General features: G+C 38.1%; 1 pseudogene; it reads left to right on the forward strand.

The window, feature by feature from the left end:
• The first annotated feature begins 205 nt into the window (after positions 1-205).
• LOC141574728 (large ribosomal subunit protein eL33 pseudogene) lies at positions 206-12,409 on the forward strand (annotated as a pseudogene).
• The last annotated feature ends 18 nt before the right edge of the window (positions 12,410-12,427 follow it).

Below are 12,427 nucleotides of genomic sequence, written 5' to 3' on the forward strand. Positions count from 1 at the left end.
ACTCCACTATGAGCACCATAAGGACCTTTTCTCTCTTATTCCCCATGGCCTAGTGAATAGAACAATAACTGATGTATAGGAGGTACCCACTAAACAGTTATTATATAAATAAAGGAAAATGCACTTTTAAATAGAAAGAGGTGGAAGAGAGCCATCTCGGAGCCTGTGGAGGCCTGCTGGGAATAGGACTTCTAAAATGACAAATATGCTTGGAAGATTGTGGTCCAAGGCCATTTTTGCTGGCTATAAGCAGGGTTTCCAGAAACAGAGGGAGCACACAGTTCTTAAAATTGAAGTGTTTATGCTCAAGATGGAACAGAATTCTTTCAAAGCAAGAGACGTGCTGCTTATGTGTACAAAGCAAAAAACAACACAGTAACTCCTGGTGGAAAACCAAACAAAACCAGAGTAATCTGGGGAAAGGTAACTTGTGTTCATGGAAACAGTGGCACGGTTCACACCACATATCAAAGTCACCTTCCTGCTAAGGCCACTGGACAAAGATTGTGTGATGCTGTACCTTCCAAGGATTTTAACTTACTGAAAAGTAAATAAATAAAAGTATGGATTTGTTCTCTTAAAAAAAAAAAAAAAGAGGTAGAGGAGACATAACTTTGCAAGCATTTTAAACTTGAAACTAGTTAACCAATCTCTACCAACAAGGAAATTTATTATATTCCAATATTCATCCCTTCGACCTTAAAATATTCACACTTTAATTCACTAATATCATTCCTGAGAAACTATTCTAAAGTTTTTTTAAAAAGATAAACACTATATACACAAAATGTTTATATATCATCTATAATGTAAATAAAATGTTAGAAACAACCAAAATGTCCAATTCTTGGCAAATGGGTAGGTAAATTATTGACATTTAACATTTTAACTACCAACCTTCTATAACATCAAGGAAAAAATGTTTCTGATATGTTTTGTTAAAAAAAACCCAGCAGAATAAAACTTTGCAGTTTTTTGTTTACAAGTAGGTAAAATGTGAGTGCAGGGAATTACAAGGAATTCCAGGCGTGAAACTACTGTGTTAGAATGACAGAAATAGTTTATGTTTTCAAATTTTTCTTTAATGTTGATTCAATAAATTTTTAAAAGAAAATGTTTATACAAAACAAAATAATGTATACCCTCAGATCAATGGGACTGTTCAACAAGAGATGCCTGAGGAGTTTCCAAACTTGCTGGAAACCAAGAATTTCTTAGCACTCTTGTTAATGGCAGTACCCGGGACCCATTCCAGATCCACTGAATCCAAAACTCCAGAGGAGGCACCCAGGAATCTGTATTCTTAACAAGCATTGATGATTTGGCAACCACTAATTTGGGGCAGCAAATGACATCACTGTGACCTGAAAGATTCAATGTAGTTTTCAGTCCACCAATTGCTTTGCTCCATCCATAAGTATATGTCTCACTCTTCTGCATTACCTCTTATTAAAGAACCTCAGTAAACTAGCTTAATAAGCCTCTCAACATACTTCTTCTATGAGCTCACACAGTAGCAATGTTCTCAAGTAATACATGGTAACAGAAAAGAAATGTGGAGGCTGATTTGGATTACCCAGTGAATTACTGGTAGAAAGCAGATCAAGACACTGTTGATGAGAACTGGACACAGAAAAGGAAGCTGGTTTTTAAAGTGCAATTAAAGTGATTGTGATGATAGTTTAGGAAGAGAGTAATAATGGAAGAAGGAAATACATAGGAATATAAAATAGACCTTATGTGTACCTGTTTCTCATTTCCTCCCCACCTCCAGCCCAGGGTAAGGATAAGAGGCCCAGATAGTGCAGACCCTATCCAGCGTCCCAGCTCAAGTTTTACTAGGCTAAAGCTGTGAAAAAGTTTCCAAGGGGGAGTTGGTGTTCATATATTCATTCCCAACATGTGATGACATGGAAGGGTGTTTCAAGAGCCTGTCAAATGAACTATGGATGTATAACAGGGGAGTCAAGAGAAAGAACAATGGACAAAACAGGTCAAATGGCTCAGTGGCTAAGTCCTTGAATGAAGCAGACTCTCTTTTAGCTCAACTTTGATAGTGAGGGCAGCAGAGCTCCTAAATGCTGGACAAGAGCCTCCTCCTGCTCCTACTCTTCATCGTGCTGGTCCAACCTGTAAGATTAGGTCCCTGCCTGCCCTGGTTCCACATTTAACTCTGCAAGTTCACACCTAGTGTCCGAGTCCAGCCCAGAACATTATTAACTCAGCTGGAGTTCTGACATGTGCTTTCCTCTCCTCTGCCTCCTTCCTCACCTCTAGCTGTCTGAGATGATTTCTTAGAACTATAGTTCTGCCACAGAATGCCCCAACCCACCAAACAAAATGTCATCTGATAAGAATTGTGGCCCAGTTTGCCATGTCCCTTGGGACAGTGGACAAGGGGCTACCCATCCTGGTTACCCATCCTTGGGAGCAGTTTCTCCAGCTCTGTCCATCTAGCATCCTTCAGCTCAGCTCTAGACTCTATACTTGAGTCAGCCTTAGGGAAGACCGATACACAAAGGACATCTGAATGATGCTCGAGGACCTTAGTTACTTGTATGTACCTAACATTTTGTAACAGGGCCAATGATAAACACACCTTCAAAGTGGTAACAATTTCTTATTCCCTTCCAAGACAACAAAGCCTCAAGAAGTTCAGAACCTGAGCAGGAAGTCAGGCATCTAGCTCTTTAAAAGCCCCTCTCACTGGCCTCCTGCTTTCTGAGATGTATTTGAATCAAGTAGATGTGATCTAAATCACAGTTGTTGGTTCAGACCTCATCAGTTAGATTCAAGAATATGCTAGGTACCCCCAAGTCTACAGCTTTTTCTGTGTCATTTTCTTTGATAAGTTTCTGACTATTGACTCCCATCTTTTGTCTCCAGTTCTTCCATCCACCCTCTCAGCTCTTGGCATCTTCTGTTCTGACACTCAATGAACTGGCTTTGCTCCTTAACTCTGCCCTCACTTCCTAATCTGGCTCTGATGCACTACTGCACTTTCTTCCAATACCGATGCCCTAATGCACGCCCCTCCAGTGGGTATGGGACAATAACTAGAGGACAATAAAGACATTAGAAATGCTGTATGTGGTGTTTCCACCCAAAGTTTACAGGCTTTTCTCATTTTCAAATTTCAGAACCATTCTATCTTGTTTATGGATTGAGACTCCAAACTACAGTATCTCATTTCCCTGAAGCTCAAGAAAATAAACGGTTACTAATGAGTCATGTCATCTCCAGGACCATGATTTCTGTCGAAGACTCTGTAGGCAGGAGTCTCTAGTTAGTCTTAAATCAGAGCTACTTTCGATCCTGACTCTATGTAGATCAGGATGTGACTTAGGGAATAATTTCCTTCAGACTGCAGACCTCTGGGGCTCACACTGATAACAGCTCTGCCCAAACCCAGCAGACATTAAAGGTCTGACACCCCCTCATTCCATTATAATGACTAATAACTGTAGACACCCCCCAACTCTGCATCAGTATCATTCAACTACGCCAATGCACCATGCCAGCTACTTGAGGCATATAAAGACAAATGAGACAAGTTTTGTTTTGAAAAGAATTACAAATCCAAACTTAAGGAGAAAAATCAAAAATATCGATTTATCCAAAAAAACCGGATGACCTATTCCCTACAAAGCTTTACAAAAATCACAAAAGTAAAGGCCAGTGCCTGAAAGCAAGAGAAAAATGATGAAAAAAAGAGTTCTTAAATAGTGAACTGATGAGAAAAATCTGAGTTCTAACAGCATTATAAGCACAAATGATGCGATCTAAAAACAGCTTCCTCAGAGATTGTACGGTTGAGTGGGGTGGGGGAATACATAAATACAGAAAAGCAAACCCTGTAGCATGCCTGAGAAACACGTGGGGGGCTTATTTACAATGGAGATTCTCAGGATTTCTGAATTGGCAGATCCTGGGTAAAGCCTGACCAACTTCATTTTTTAACAAATGCTCCAGATGCTTCTTTTGTTTGGTGGGGGAGGCAACTAAGTTTTTTGTTATTTTTAAACATAGGTCCAGGGGATCAAACCCAGGACCTCACGCATACTAAGCACACACTTGACACTGAGCTATACTCTCTCTCCCTCCTGATGCATATGATGCAAGTTTCTGACCACAATTTTGAGATATACTGACCTAGAGCAACAGGAGACCAGGGCAGATCGTGCCTAGCTGTCCCAAGATTTAATTGGAATATCGCAATTCAAATGTCCAGCGGCCCTGCTACCAACTCATCATCCCTCACCATCCTCCATTAAAACATTCTCTGAACATAAGATAAAGAGACTATAGTGAGCGAAGGAGCCTGACGTTTAAGCTTCATTTGCTTTATAGTAAATCCACTTACGTGAGGAAGTGAACCATGGAAACATCTAGGCAAAGGAACTTCCAGGGAGAGGGAGTGACCTGAGGCGGAAGAACGTTGGGTGTGAGGAGAGCAAGAGTCCAGTAATGACTGGAGCACAGGAGTGATGAGGAGAGCAGTAAACAATGAGGTCAGAGCTGTCATGGGGACCAGTTTGTCAGGTCTTATTGGCCTTTGTAAGGACTTTAGCTTCACTGAGTGGGATGGAAACTATCAAGGAGAGAGGTGGGATCTGACTTGCAATAGGATCACTCTGGTTGCTGGGTTGAGAGTAAGCCAGGAAAGATACAAGAATATCATTTAAGAAGCTGTCACTAAAATAATGCCATTTGCAGCAACACGGATGGACCTGGAGATTGTCATACTAAGTGAAGTAATCCACAAAGAGAATGAAAAGTACCATATGATATCATTTACAGGTGGAATTTAAAAAAATGACACAAATGAACTTAACAAAAAAGAAGCAGATTCACGGGCAGAAAACAAACTTATGGTTACTAGGGGGGAAAAGGGGTAGGGAGGGATAAATTGGGAATTCAGGATTTGCAGATATTAACTACTATATATAAAAACATAAACAAGGTCCTACTGTACAGCATAGGGAACTACATCCAATAGCTTATAATAGCCTATAATGAAAAAGAATATGAAAAGGAGTATAAATATGTAATAATCATTATGCTGTACATCAGAAATTAACACAACGTTGTAAATCAACTATAATTTTTTTTAAAAAAAAGGTAATTGTCTCTGTGTCTGTTATCTTACTATACCTGCTTAAAACAAAATCCTGGATACATTTAAAAACAGAGCATAAAGAGCAAATTAGGGCAACTGAAAGAATCACTGGCACACAGTATGTATTCAATAAATTAGAGCTATTGCTATAAATTTCTGAGTGCCTCACAGGCACTTAATCTCAATATGCCCCAAATCAAACTCATTTTCTCTCTTCCTACCTCTTTCTCCTCAGAAAGACTGAGCCTTTCTCTGTGATGTTTATCTCTACTAATGATACATGCAGTCACCCCCCCGCCTGCTGAGTTTGTATAAAAGTGTCATCTGTAACTGTTCCCAATACCTATTTCTAACATCCAGTCATTAAGTGCTGTCTTTTTCAGTCCTGTCAATTTTAACAATTTTTAACTCTTTTCTATTCTAAAAGTCATTGCTCGAGGAGTGATGGAAATGTTAGCTACCTCGATTGTGGTGGTGGTTTCATTGGTGTATACATCTATCAAAATTCAACAAATTGTACATCTGAAATATGTGTAGTTTACTGTACAGGAATCATGCCATAATAAAGGTGTTTTCAAAATAAAATAAAAGTCATTGCTGTAATTCAGATCCAAAATCTTATTTTTCCTTAATTACTACACCATCCTCCTACCTGGTATCCCCACCTACCAACTCTCTGCCTTCTGATCTAGTCTTCCCATTATTACTAGAATCAGTTTCCTAAACACACTGCTGATCAAGTTGTTTCTCTACCTCAAAATAGCCCCCAATTGCCTACAGCAATCATTTTGACCTGTTCGCAGGGTGGTACGTTTTGCAAAGCTGCCTCAAGGAACAAGAGAAAGACGGAATGAGTTGAGTCTTGCCCCTTTCACTTGAATTTAACTGGAAAAGATCTGCTTTTATCTGTTCTCTCAATTACACCCTGAAAGATATTCATTGTAAAAAATCAATTTCACTACTTTATCAGTCTGGGTCCAATCAAAAGAGAAACCAAACAGTAATTTGAACAGGAAGATGTTACCATCAAGATTTAATAACTTTAGCAGCAGACTGGAACAGCGTGAGATTGGCTAGTAAGCAGTCAGGAGAACCCTAAAGAATACAGGGGCAGCACATACGAGGAGCAGCCATATCCTTTGAGCTAAGATACAGCATTGAAGGAAGAAATGCCTCAAGGGCTGAGACCCAGACCCTGTTGGAGGGCACAGCTGTGGCTCACTGGATGGCAGAGAAGTGGCTGTTGTGTTGTGCTGTGCTGGCAGAACTTGCTGGAAATCCACCCTCTGGAAGTTACAAAAAAGGAGAGCTGTTCTCAGGGAGGTGTCTCATGGGAGGCACTTAACAGCAAAACCATCCAAGAGAGGAGAAGGTGCCAGGAAGAGCTGTTGTCCACTGGGTGCTGCTGACTACTATGCAGAGCAGGAGCTGGTGCTGGAGAAGCCACCCGCATGCCTGCTGCAGGAGCCTGCCAAGCAAGCCCACTGCAACCAGTAAGTAAACCCCTTCCTGTTGCTACTTCTCTCCAGAGAGGAAAAATATTCAAAGGGCCTGTGTCTGTTTTCACAAGGCAGGCAAAAAGGGTGAATTTAGAGCTCAGAGGCAATACATTGATAACTGGCACAAGCATTTTAAAAGAATTAAAAACACAGGGGAGAGTACAGCTCAGTGGTAAAGCTCATGCTTAGCATACACAAGGACCTGGGTTCAATCCCCAGTACCTCCATTAAAATAAGTAAATAAAAACCTAATTGCCTAGCCCCAACCCCCCAAAAAGAATTAAAAACAATCACCACTAGTCTACAGAATTAAAGTCCAAAATCCTATACACATGTGCATTTCCCTGACCTTCTGGATGTTTACATAGTTCATGTTATTTGTTCTCACTGTTTCTTTCGTTGAAAATGTCTTCATGCCCTTCTTCACTTTTTGATTAAGAAAGCCTCCACAAGTGTCCCAATACCATCATCCATCTAGGTCGAGGTGAAACGTAGCCTCCTCTGTGAATCCTTCTCTGATCATTTAAGTCAGATTTAACTACTGTATACGTTTCCATAATTTTTGTTTACACACGTTTCTAACGGCAGGAGAACACAGCTAGCTGAACCACTTTGTATGAAAAATAGTCCACGACATTCAACTTTTCTTTCCAAGTACACAACTTTAGGAAGACTATATATGAGGAAATAAGCAGACATCAGTCCAGCCAGCCAGGTCAGTGGAATCGGTTCAGTGGATCCATGTGGTAAGGCAATATTGCAGCCAGATTCACAGCCTCTTGAGGATGAGAAACATTATTTATTTTAGTACCTTACCTATCTAGCAACCAATAAACACTTGCTGAATTGAAAGTTTAGTGAGCTAATTTTCCCTAGAGTCAAAGCTTTAAATTTTAAAAAATGCATCTAATGATAGAATTTCAGACATTAGCCTTAATAGGAAACTACTCATGGAGTCCAAAAATGGGTCTTAAGAAACATAATTAAAGAAGAACAAAGTTGGAGGTCTCACACTTCCTGCTTTTGAAATTTATTACAAAGTTATAGTCATCAAAATAGTGTGGTACTAGCATAAAGACAGAAATACAGACCAAAAGAACAAAACAGAGACCCCAGAAATAAAGCCACTCATACATGGTCAAATGCCCTATCACAAGGGTGCCAAGACCATGTAATGCAGAAAGGACAAGTTCTTCAACAAATGGGGCTGGGAAAACTGGGTATCTACATGCAAAAGAATGAAGTTTGACCCTTCCTTTGTACCACATACAAAATTAACTCAAAAAAGATCAAAGACCTAAATGTAAGATCTAAAACCTATAACTCTCCTAGAAAAAAAAGGCATAGGAGTTAGCTTCGTGATATTGGATTTGGCAATTATTTCTTGTATATGACACGAAAAAAAGTACAGGCAACAAAAGGAAAAATAGATAAATGGGACTACATTAAACTTAAAAACTGTGCATCTAGGGACACAATCAACAGAGTGAAAAGACAACTTACAAAACAGGAGAAACTATTTGCAAATCATATATCTGATAAAAGGTTAATACCCAGAATACATAAAGAACTCCTACATCTCAACAACAAAATCCAGCCCAATTAAAACCTGGGCAAAGGACTAGAATAGACATTTCTCCAGAGAGGATGTACTAATGGCTAACAAGTATATGCTCAACATCACTAATAATTAGGGAAATGCAAATTAAAACCACAAGGAGATATCACCTCATACACTTCAGGATGGTTCCAATTGAAAACACAGAAAATTACTAGCTTTGGCAAGGATGTGGAGAAATTGGAAGCCCTGTGCACTCTTGTTGGGAATATAAAATAGTGTTGCTACTATGGAAAACAGTATGGTGGTTCCTAAAAAAAATTAAAATTGGAAATACCACATGATACAGCAATCCCACTTCTGGGTGCATATCCAAAAGAACTGGGAGCAGGATCTCAAAGAAATATTTGCACACCCATGTTTATAGCAGCATTATTCACAATAGCCAAGAAGTGGAAGCAACTCAACTGTCCACTGATGGATAAACAAAATGTGGAGTATACATACAACAGAACATTATATAGCCTTAAAAAGGAAGGAAATTCTGACACATGCTACAACATGGATGAAACATTATGTTAAGTGAATAAGCCAGTCAACAAAAAGACAAACACTGGAATGATTCCATTTATATGAGGTGTCTAGAGTAGTCAAATGCATAGAAACAGAAAGTAGCACGGTGGTTGCCAAGGGCTGGGGGCAGGGAGGAATGGGGAGTTGTTGTTTAATGAGCTTGGAGTTCCAGTTTTGCAGAATCAAAGTTTTCCAGAGATTGATTGCAGAACAATGTCGATATATTTAATACTACTAAACTGTACTTTTAGAAATGGTTAAGATGGTAAATTTTATGTTACGTGTGTTTTTTTTTTTTCAACTGCAATTAAAAAGGAAAAAAATGTGGTTAATTAGAATCCATAGAAACTCTCAAACCTCTTTTTAGGCTATGAGCTCATCCTTCTTTCTATATATTATAAATCTGCTTACAAACAGGAAAAACAATGTCTGATTTTAGTTTCTTCTTTTCATATATAAAGCCCATCTTCCTGTGGAGGTGCCATTGAGTAGCTTAGCCCCACCATACCTCACTGCACCCAACCCAGTCCTTTTCCCCCCATCACACACCTTAACTAGGAAGGCAGATGGATAATGGGGGCCAGGATAATGTACAGGGGCTATATTAACATTACAGTAAATTGACTTGAGTCTTTAATCTAAGGAATTCAAAACTCCACCCATTTGGTGTCTCAGCTCATTCTCATATTAACTTTGTGAGATAGAGAAGGAAGGTAATATTATTCTCTCATTTAAATATGAAACTAGAAACACATAGGTCTTAAGATGCCTTTGTTCATCTTGTACATGAGATCACTATCCTGCAAAGCTCCTATGGTACTTTGATGGTGCAAAACCACATTTAGAATTTAGCACTCCTAAAAGTTCAAATATTTGTTTTAGTTATAAGTATTTGTTTTGATTGGGAAACATCTCCAAAAACAAGCATTGGTTTCAAGAATTGAAACAAAGCAATAATTTGTTTTGAAATGTTTTCTTTTAAAAAAATTATGGAGGGAATATAGGGGCACAGGTCCAATACACATAAACACAGGACAATTTGAATGGGCTTACTGGCAGGAAGTGGTTTAAATTGTTTCCAAAGTTGTATTCTGTTGTTTAGATCAGGGGTCAGCCTGCCCTAGATGTTAACTAGTTGACCACATGTGGAGAGATAAGGGAGTAGGAAAGCTTTTCACATGTTCATTTCAAGCAAGACAAAACTGCATGTAACTAGGGGATTTACAGAATAGACTAAGGGAGTGAGGATTCACTTTTTAACGATTTTCTATGGGTTTCCTTTATAATGAGTTTTCATAATGTATTTAAAGCATGATTCCATTTACAGAAATTCAATTTCAATCCAACCTACCAAGGAAGTATATCTACCTCTAATAAAACCAGGCAGAAAATGAATTCATTTCAAACCAAACTGTAATAGGCTCTATTAAGATACAGCTATACTCTAGGTAGAAAAATGACATAACAATCTATTAGTGAAGGTAAAATTAACAAATCATAAATAGGTGAACATGTAGGCATAATTGAATGCTAGACAATCTTGGGGTAGAATGAAAGAAATAACTTCAAAGAATTTTATAATCTGCAACAACAGTAGGTAAAATGACCAATAGATTATATACCCATGAATGGGGAAAGGTTGCCAGTCCTAACAAGCTAACTGCCACCACCACCTCCAGCCAATCTCGTCGCTTTAGATGCCATTCTATTCCCTTTAGCTATTAGTCATGTCCAGATTCTTCTGTAGTTACTGCCATGCAACAATTAGATTCCAAACCAAAGCTGAAAAAGAAAGGACATATTGGAAACTTTTAAGATTAAGACCCAGAATGAAAGACAGAAAGCTTCAAAATTTAGCAATTTGTGCACCTTTATCTTTGTCATAGGACATAAAGGAAAAATAACGTACAACATGTAAATATAATTAACACTGTCATATGTTATATACAAAAGTTGTTTAGAGAGTAAATCTTAAGAGCTCTCACCCCAAGAAAAAATTGTTTTCTATTTCTTTAATTTTGTGTCTATATGAGATGATGGATGTACACCGCTTACTGTGATAATCATTTCATAATGTATGTAAGTTAAATCATTATACTGTATACCTTAAATTTAACAGTGATATATGTCAACTAATATCTCCAGAAAACTGGAAGGAAAAAAAAAGATAGTACAAACTCTCACATACTCTTCATCTGGATTCACCAATTATAAATATATATCACGTTTGCTTTATTAATCTCATTACCTATCTACATATTGAACCATTTAAGAGCAAATTGAGACATCATGTCCCTTTACCCCTAAATACTTCAATGTGTATTTCCTAAGAAGAAAGACATTCTCTTACAAGACCACAATAAAATTATCAAAATCAGGAACTTAACATGATTACAATATTATCTAATATATAGTCCATATTTTGCCAACTGTCATAACGTTCTTATAATTCTTATAATTGTTCTTATAATTATGTTCTTCCTAATTCATGATCCAATCCAGGTTCACCCATGGATTTATTTGTGTTGTCACTTTAGTCTCTTTTAATATGGTACAAATCCTTAGACTTTGTCTTTCACAACATTAATATTTTTTTAAGATTATAGGGTAGTTACCTAGATTTGTCTATCTCAAATACAGGTTATGCATTTTTTGGTAGAAATACCACATTATGTTATGTCCTTTTCAAGATACCGTATCAGGAGGTACATGATGTCCATTCCTTCCATAACTCCTGATTTAATTTCGATCATTTGGATGTGGTGGTGTCTACCAGATTTCTCTGTTGTAAACTTCTTTTTTATTTTGTCATTGATCAGTAATTTTGGGGGATCATTTTGAGACTATGTTAATATTATATCCCACATCCCATCTTTACTTTCTAGTTTTAGCATCTTTTGATGATTCTTGCCTAAATCAATTTTGTATTGAGATATAATTTATATATTATAAAATTCACAACTTTAAAGTGTACGATTCAATGGGCTTTTTGTATATTCACAAGGCTATGCAACCATCACCATTATCTAATTCCAAGACATTTTCATCACCCCAGAAAGAAACCCTGCACCCTTTTACAGTCATTTCCCTCTCCTCTGCTCTTTCCAGCCCCTGGGAACCACTAATCTACTTTCTGTACTTGTCGATCTATTTCAGACATTTCATACAAATGGATTCATACAATATGTGGCCCTTTGTGTCTGGCTACTTTAATCTACCAGGGTTTCAAGATTCATTCATGAGTTTTAATCAATCTGTCACTCCTTTTTGCCTAACTCAATTATTACTATGATTCTTGAAAACCATAGTAGACAATAGTCAAGAATCATAGTAGTTGTACGAACGTATAAATGTAGTTACATGATACTCTAACTTCATCATTCAATCTACACTTACTGGTTAATATTTTTATCTCCCTTTGTTAGGAAAGCACTTTAAGAAAATTGCATGGTGAAGTTAATTTTAGACAGGGTTCTCTTGCCGTCAAGTCGTTTCCACTCTTTAGATAAATGGGCCTACAAAGACTACCTTTCTAGGGTCTAAGTGATCTTCTCTTATTTGCAGTTGAGCCAGCAGCAACGAGCCTCTCTCCTCCGTCACCCCTCACGTTCCTCCCCCTCCTCCAGATGCCCCTCCCGGCGGCTCAAGAGGAGGAAGTGACGCACCGGAAGTGCCCCT

This window comes from Camelus bactrianus, chromosome 23, assembly GCF_048773025.1.
Source record: "Camelus bactrianus isolate YW-2024 breed Bactrian camel chromosome 23, ASM4877302v1, whole genome shotgun sequence".
NCBI lineage: Eukaryota > Metazoa > Chordata > Mammalia > Artiodactyla > Camelidae > Camelus > Camelus bactrianus.